General features: G+C 38.4%; 1 non-coding gene across 1 annotated transcript; it reads left to right on the plus strand.

Moving 5' to 3' along the window:
* Positions 1 to 4,313: 4,313 nt before the first annotated feature.
* On the plus strand, positions 4,314 to 4,420 carry LOC141634971 (small nucleolar RNA R71). Its single transcript, XR_012539685.1, has one exon. It is a non-coding gene; the product is annotated as a small nucleolar RNA R71 (small nucleolar RNA).
* Positions 4,421 to 8,858: the final 4,438 nt, after the last annotated feature.

The following is an 8,858-nucleotide window of genomic DNA, read 5'->3' on the forward strand; positions in this document are numbered from 1 at the left end:
CTGTAAAGAGGGGTTACTCGATCGAGTACCTATTCTACTCGATCGAGTAGATTTTATGGAGTTTTGTTCGATCGAGTGGTTTTATTCCACTCGATCGAGTGGCTTCTACTGGCGTGGGCTTTAATTAGCCCGTGAATTTATTTAGCTTATGAACTTAGTTGTTTTTCTATTGAAGCATTACGTTACTAGGTTATTAGCATCTAATTTTTCCGACTATCCTTTTATCTATCATTCAAGACTGCGTACTATTCTCTCCTTCACTGTAACTCTATTTTGGGATTTATTTCGCTCGGATTTGATTGTTCTTTACGCCGGATTCGCACGATTGTAATCTCTTTCTCCTTTCTAAATAATAAACTTCATTTCATTTGCTTTAATTCTTCGTCTTGCTTTATTTACTTTTTGCCCTAATTTACTTTTTATGCAATTTAATCATCGTTTTAATATGTTGAATGCTGGTTATTTATCTGCTGTTAATTTTTATAGTATTAATAGCAATATGAGTAGCTACATCTAATTCATGTTGGGATAAGGGGATCTACGGTAGAAATGTGACAATGTAGTAAATAGTTTAGATGAGTTAATTGTGAGACTCTGTTACCATAGCAATTTAACTGTATCTTTACCGACTTAGTTGAGTGCACGCTTCTGAGTCACCCCTTTAATCTGGCTAAAATTAATCCTAGATCGAAAGATTGGACTAAATAGGCCTGCTATGAACAGTAGACTACCCTGACGAGGATGAAAGTTAAGTTAGTGGTAATTTGGGATAGAGAGTGGACCGAAAGGACCTTTCCATATCCGTCTCGCATTAATTTGTCTAACTTGTTCACAGTTGAGTCACTGGACTACCGTAGTGAACCGAAATCCTGACATGACCTTTCTCTATTTGATAGTTTAAATCTATTTTCCGCCTTTACTGCTCTTGTCTTTACCTCTCTTTTATTTAAACCTTCTAGTTTAGAAACCCAATTTAAACAACAACCCCCCCCCCCCCCATTTGTGACCAAAGAGACGGACTTCTACAGATATCTTGCCTCCCTGAGGAGATTGACCTGACTTCCCTAGCTATATAGTTAGTTTAGTTAGTTTATTTTTGATAGGTATACGACAGACGTATCAGTGCCTTGTTTCCACCTTTTTTTTCTTGCCATACTCCTTTGCTTAGTTACACCAATGAAAGATTGAAATCTTCAATTTCTAGTAATGCCCAAATCGATTTAGGATAAATGAAAGTTGCCTTGTATCCCAAAAATCGGTTCAAAACTTGAAGATTTTGGTGTTTGGATCACTTTTTGATGCTAAAGGAGTGATTATATTTTGTTTTCAGGAAGTTTGGATTTGATGTGGTTGATTTTGGTTGAGAAAATTTGTTTTTATTGATGGAGAGGATGAGGGTTTTGGGGTTTTGGGTAGTGTTTGTGTTTTGAAATAATGAAAATGAATGGGAAATGAGGGTTTAAAAGACCCGTTGGTTTTTTAAATGCAGAGGGAGACGAGCGGACCTAGTGTCGGGACGCTCGGATTCATCAAAAATTGGGTTCAGGTAAAGATGCCATGGGACGGGCGGATTGTAGGAAAGACGAGCGGATTCCTTGGCTGAGACGAGCGTCTTTGGCTTAGGACGCTCGGATTCCTTTCCAGTGAAAATCCCAAATTTTAGTAGTAAAAAGACGAGCATCTTTCCTGTTGAACGACCGTCCTAACTGACGCGAGTGGTTTCCTAGCTTGGACGCTCGGATTCTCAGTCAGACCCAAAATATAATTTCTGCAACTTCACAAGACGAGCGTCTTGTGACTTGGACGCTCGGGTTCTTTCAGGACGAGCGGATTGTCCCTCGGGCCGCTCGGATTCTTCCTTGACCACACAGATTCAGGTCCATCCGTGGGTACTTTGTAATCCGTGTCAATTCATTCTTCAATTCTCGTGTTTTTCATTGTAGGGGCACTACAAAGGCATGAATAGCCTAGACATTTGCTATCCCCACACTAAGGCAAAGCACTACACATCAATAAACTCATAATTTCCTCCCTCACTTCTCTCAAAATGATGAAAATCATGATCAAGGCATAAAAATGTAAATCCAAAGATGACAAAAATGCAATACAATAATTGAAATGCAAGTTAGGGAGTTAGAATATTTACAAATGGTGGTTTAGGGAGGACTCCACCAAACTCTCATCCAATGTGAGATGTCAATGGGGCATGTTCAAGGTGTTGTTGATGTTACTCAACACCTTGAAGAAGTAGTCGAAAGCTTGCTCATTATCATGATAAAGATCCTCAATGGACCTTTTCACTTGTTGTTCTCCATGATGGTCTTGGGCCATAGCATTACCAATATAAGGATTGAATATCTCTTCGAACTCATCATCCCAAAGACCGCATACTTCGTCTACTTGATCACTAAAAATGTTTTGAGTTGATAAAGACAACTCTCCTTCTTTCTTGTCTTGGCCAATGAGGCCTATTTCTTCACATGTCATGGGTAAGCTTTTTAAGCTCTCATTGTTGCAATTTCCTTGCTCTTCTGATGGAACATCATCCACTTTCTTTTTCCATTCAAATTCCAACTTCTTCCTATCATCTTTCCGGCTATAGTGATCAACCATAAAACATGGCTCATGCAATTGGGGAGCTCTCACAGTCTTGTCAAGATTGAAAGTGATGGTTTCATCTCCACTTCAAGGGTGAGCTCTCCATGCTTCGCATCGATCACCGCTCCCGCGGTGTGCGAGATTGGTCTTCCTAAGATAATAGGAATGTTGGAGTCTTCTTCCATGTCAACAATAACGAAATCCACCGGGATGAAGAATTTTCCAATTCGCAAGGGAACATCTTCCCATACCCCTAAAGGTGTCTTTTTTTATCTATCTTCCATTTGAAGCATGATGTTGGTGCATTTGAGTTCTCCCATTCCTAGCCTCTTGCTAACCGAATATGGCATGACACTAACACATGCCCCAAGGTCACATAAAGCTTTGTTGATTGTAGTGTCACCAATAGTGCATGGAATGGAGAAACTTCTCGGGTCCTTAAGCTTTGGAGGTGAACTCCCTTGAAGAATATCACTACTTACTTTAGTGAAAGCAATGGTCTCAATCTTCCGGATTGATTTCTTCTTTGTAAGAATATCCTTCATATACTTTGCATAGGCCGGAACGTGATTGATTAATTCCGTGAATGGAATCGAGACTTCTAAATTCTTCACAATCTCCATGAATTTTCCAAGTTGGTCATCAAACTTAGGCTTAGCTTGACGACTTGGAAAAGGAAGTCTAATCACAATGGGTTCCTTCTCTTTGGCCTTTTCTTCATTCTTCTTTGAAACTTCTTGATTGTTGGGTTCTTCTTCCCTAGAGTTTTGCACAACTCTTTCCTTGTCACTAGTCTCCACAATGTCATCCTCAACTTGCCTCTTTGGCTCTTCATATCTTGTACCACTCCTCAAGTGGATGGCACTAACCGATTCATCTCTTGGGGGATAACTTTGAGGTGGTAATTTCCCCTTTTGTCTTTGAGAGCTCGAAGATGCTAATTGAGTCATTTGGGATTCTAACATTTTTGTGTAGGCTGGGATGTTGTTGATGGTGATGTCTTTTGCTTGGCTATCTTTTTGCATTTGAGTGAAAAATTCTTGTTGATTCTTTTGCATTTGGAGGACCGCTTTTTGAACATCAAAACCTTGGTCATTTTGTTGATTGTATGGAGTTTGATTTTGGTAACCTTGGTTTCGTTGTAAAAGGGTCTTTGATTTTGGTTTCTCATTGGAGGTGGGGTGTATGTTGGTTGAGGGTTTTGAATATTTTGGCTTTTGTATGAGAGATTTGGATGGAATTTGGTGTTTTCATTGTAATAGTTTGAATAAGGGGTACCACTCTTGTATGCTTGAAAAGCATTCACTTGCTCACTTGTTCCCCTACATTCACTTTGGTCATATCCCAAAGTTCCACAATTCTCACATATTCCACTTGGAATTGATGAAGATGCCACCATGGCATTAACATGTTGCTTTGGTAATTTTGAGGCTTCTTCAAGTTTAGCCATAGCCTTCTCAAACTTGAAGTTCATGGTATCAATATGAGCACTAATTTGAGCACCCAATTGAGTAATAGCGTCCACTTCATGCTTTCCTCCTCTAGTAGCCTTGCGAGGTCTACTATATTGTGAGTTATGGACCGCCATTTCCTCAATCTTGTTCCAAGTTTGATTATCGTCAACTTCAGTGAACATACCATTTGATCCCATATGAATGTTTTGGGAGTCTTCATAAAAGCCATTCCAAAATTATTGTACCAAGAACCACTCGCTAAGTCCATGATGAGGACATGAGCGACAAGTTCCTTTGAATCGCTCCCAAACTTCATACAAAGATTCTTCGTCCCTTTGCTTAAAACCCGTGATTTGAGCTCTTAGCATGTTAGTCTTCTCCAGAGGGTAGAACTTTTTGTAGAAAGCAAGATCCAACTTCTTCCGAAAGTCGATTCCAAGAGTAGCCTTATCAAGGTTTTTTAACTATTGTTTCGCGGCACCAATTCGAGAAAAAGGAAATAAGACCCATCGAATTTGGTCTTGAGTCACTCCGGTTTGTGAAATCGCATCACAATAATCACAAAAAGTCTCCATGTGAGAATGAGGGTCTTCACTAGGCATCCCCCCAAATTGGCTTCTTTCGACTAATTGAATAAATGCGGATTTTGCAATGAAATTTCCTGTCAAGTGTTGTGGTGTGGGAGTACCATTGGGTAGGTTCTCCTCGGTTGGTACGGAATGTGTTGAAAACATAGGCATTGTGGGTTGATTTTGGGTTGGGTTCTCCTCACCTTCTCTTGCAAAAGTGTTGATGAACTCAATAGTATTTGGTTGAATATCTACAACCTCACCAATACCTCTCAAAGTATTTCTAGCAGGTCTTCTATTGGTTGTCAAAGTTCTCTCAATTTCGTGATCAATGGGTAACAAGTTACCTTGTGATCTTCTAGACATGAAAAATATCAAACAACTCGAAAACAATTAGAACAAACCTTGAGGAGTTTTACTTCCCCAAGGCAAAGAAAGACACAACTAATAACAATCAAAGAAAATAAAATCAAATTAACACCGTCCCCGGAAACGGCACCATTTTTGGTGGGACTATATTTTTCGGTTACTTGTCGTTAAGAGCACCTAGACCAAAACAATATTTATAACTTCACAAACTACTCTACTATTAGTAAAGAGGTAAGTAAAGGTCGGATCCCAAGGGACGGGTATTGATGTAGGATTTTCGATTGCAAGTAGTGGTGTCTAAGGGTGTTACAATTTGGGTTGAGATAAAAAGATCGCTAAACTAAATAACAATGTAAATAAACAAGCAAGATGATTAAGATGAGATGTACAGAATTGATTAAAAGCACTAGGGTGTCATGGGTTAATGGGGGATTCATGGGATTTTATCAAACAAACATGTTTTCAACTAGATGCAAGTAATTATTGTTGCGATGGGATCGAGTTAGTGTATATCTTACAATCCCTAGGAAGGTTTGGGTCCCGGAGCCGAATCGATTAGATTGTATAACACCTACAAGTCGACTTAATCCTCCCTACCCAACAATATGCATGGTCTAATCAGACTCGAGTTGGTTTATGTCTTACAAGTCTCATTGGAAAGATAAGTGATGGGTAAAAAATGCAAGGATTCATAGGCTCGCATTTTATCAAACATAACATGTGCATAAGTTGAAATCACAACAACCAAGCAAACTAAATATGAAAGCATATTAGATTAAGCATGATTCAATCCCCATGTTGGTTTTCCCATTAACCCTAGTTAAGGAAACTACTCACTTATTATCAAGTTTAACATGCTAACAAGGTTGTCAACCATATTAACAAAGCAAAACATGATGAATAAATGAAGATGATTAACAATAATTAAAAAGGTATTAAGAGAATTATACCTAATGATGATTCAAAAATAATAAGCAAAGAATAATAGAAGTACTTGATGAATGATTGGAAGGTTGTCAATCCTCCAAAATAAACCCTAAATAATCTTCAATTACCCAAAATAAATGATAAACAATAGAGAAATTAAGGAAATGAGATTTTTATTAATGCCTAATTAAAAGTTGATTATAAGATTAAAGAGAGATGAGAAGAACATATATTATATTAAGGATTGATGTCAATCTAATTAGTACAATGGGGTATTTATAGTGGGGATTAGGTACATAAATTAGGGTTACTAAGGGCTTAAATGACGATTAAGACCCTTAAGAAAAGTTGAGGAAATGCTCCTCTCGAAGAAAGATGCGAGTCTCCATTTTGCTAGTCTTTTAGAAATATGCGCATCCCGAGTAGAACAAGGAGAAGGCGTGTTGTACTAGATGACAATCCGAGAGGCTAAGGGGTCGGGATGAGCGGATTGTGGGGTTGGACGAGCGGATTGGAAGGTGGGACGCTCTGATTGTGGAGGTGTTGGACGAGCGGACTGGCTAGAGGGACGCCCGGATTGTGGAGGTTGAACGAGCGTCCCGATGCTGCGACGGCCGGATTCTAGTTCAGCAAGCTTTTTCTTCTTTTCTTCTTCCAACAATCCACTAGGATCTTGTCGGAGATGCAAGGATCGTCTTCATCATTGCCCATTATTTACAAAGGCCTTCTAGTCTTGTCTTCACTTTGGTGCTTGGTCATTGGATTCAATCAATTTAGCTCCATTTTCGCCATTAAAATGCAAGGTTTGCACGCCTCTCCTACCAAGGAAACAAAACCTCAAAGAATATGCAAAACAAAGCACTAAAGATAGTAAATGACCCAATTATGCACTAAAAAACATAGGAACGAGGCTAATTCGGGGACTAAATATGCTCAAATATTGGTGTCATCATTGCTCTCCAACCAAACAAAAATTCATGCATCATATAGTGTAGTGTAGTTTGCATAACTTGTTTATATGTCATATAGTTTGCATTTAGCGTAGAAATCATGCATTTTCATATAGCTTGCATAATTTTCTTTCGTATTGGCCATTGAGGACAATGCCCATACTAGTGTGGGGATGGGAAATTCTAACATGACTTTTAAAACAAAAATGATAAAAACTGAAAAATTTTGAAAATACAAAAACATGTCTTTTATTCCATAAAGCATAAAAACCATAAAAAATTGAAAAATTGAAAAACCCAAAAACATGTTCATTTCCTTTATAGTGTAGTCTTGTATATATTGTGTTTGTATATCCTTTGTCACATTGATCGACTACGCCACATCCGAGACATGAGAATATTGAAGACCGCATGGTATGATCTTTCCAATCTCCTTTTTCCTCTTTATGTGGATGACTATGTGGCTTTATTTTGATTGATGCGTTATAAACAATGTGATTATAGGAATTGCATTTAGATTATTTGGCATACTAGTTGGTAGAAACATATGCATTAGGTTGTATATATATGTTAGTTGCATCATGCCATATAATTGCATTTAGAAAACATTTTGTGAAAACATCTATTTGGGAAGCTTGACAAGTGTATATAAGCCCCTTGTAGATACTTTTTATTCTTATGACTTTGCTCATTAGAATACTTGTAAAACACCCTAGGATGTGTCATACTAGTACCCTTTGACCCATGGATTAAGGCCTAGTCAAGAGTATCTTGTGGTGTGATAACTCCTTGGCTACCGTTTATTCTAAGGTGACCATAGAAACCATGCAACCATCATCCATATTCTACCACATTTTTGTCATCGAAAAGGAAATGGGCACAAAAATTGTTCAAATTTGAGTTCAAGAAAAGAAAACAAAAGAAAAAGTTTGTAATTGCATCAAAAGAAAAGAGGAGTAACAAAAGTAAAAACTCCTATGCTTGAAATACAAGCACCCTCACTACAAATGGGGTGACTTTGAAAATGTTCAAAAGAAAATGCAAGAAAAAGTTAAAATTGTCAAGTATTGAAATACCAAACATCAAAAGAAATGGCAAAAAGAAAGTGTTCTCAAATGTCAAACGCCACAAGAAATTGGGGGGAAAACAACAACAAAAGCAAAATCCCATGTAAAACTCAAATACAAATGATCCCTTTATCCATCGAATCCACTTTTGTGCATGGTAGAGAGGGGAGGACCCTTCTTCTTGCCTAGGCAAGAAGGGGAATTCCGCGATCCTCCGGTGTTTCTAACACCATAGGGAGTCTACCCTTGATGACAGCATTTAACAATTGAGGACAAAGGTACCCTAGCTTTACACAACTTGGAGGTGATTTATTTGTATCCTTCTAGGCTTAGTAGTTTGAAGAAACCATATCTATGAAGGAGTGTGTACCCTTAGATTGCTTCCCTTGTAGATAATTTCCGCCACTTAGATGAGGAAAGTGGCTATTCATTTTTGTAGATGCATCCATTACTTGTTTTGTGTGCTTTAATGCTTGGATGTGTCGCCATTCTGGCAAGCCCCGCCTTGCCTTGCAAGAAGGCATCCTACCTCATGGTTGTCTTGTTGTGAGTTGAAGGGGCGGAGTGAGACCAGCTAATTATCTCACATCGGCTATATTAGTAGGTTAGTTTAAATAAGGGTCCTAGTTTTTGTCACCTCTTTACTCGGGACGATCAAAGGCTCGGTTTGGGGATGTTTGATGTGACTCATATGTGACTCGTTCCTATGCTTTATAGTGCATAATTGGGTCATTTACTATCTTTAGTTTCCCATTTTGCATATTCTTTGAGGAATTGTCCCCTTGGTAGGAAAGGAGTGCTAACCTTGCATTTACATAGCGAAATGGAGCTAAATTGATCGCATCTAATGACCAAGCATCAAAGAGAAGACATCACTAGAAGGCCTATGTAGATAATAAAGTAAATGGGCAATGACGAAAGGAT

The sequence above is a fragment of the Silene latifolia genome, chromosome Y (genome assembly GCF_048544455.1).
Source record: "Silene latifolia isolate original U9 population chromosome Y, ASM4854445v1, whole genome shotgun sequence".
Taxonomy (NCBI): Eukaryota; Viridiplantae; Streptophyta; class Magnoliopsida; order Caryophyllales; family Caryophyllaceae; genus Silene; species Silene latifolia.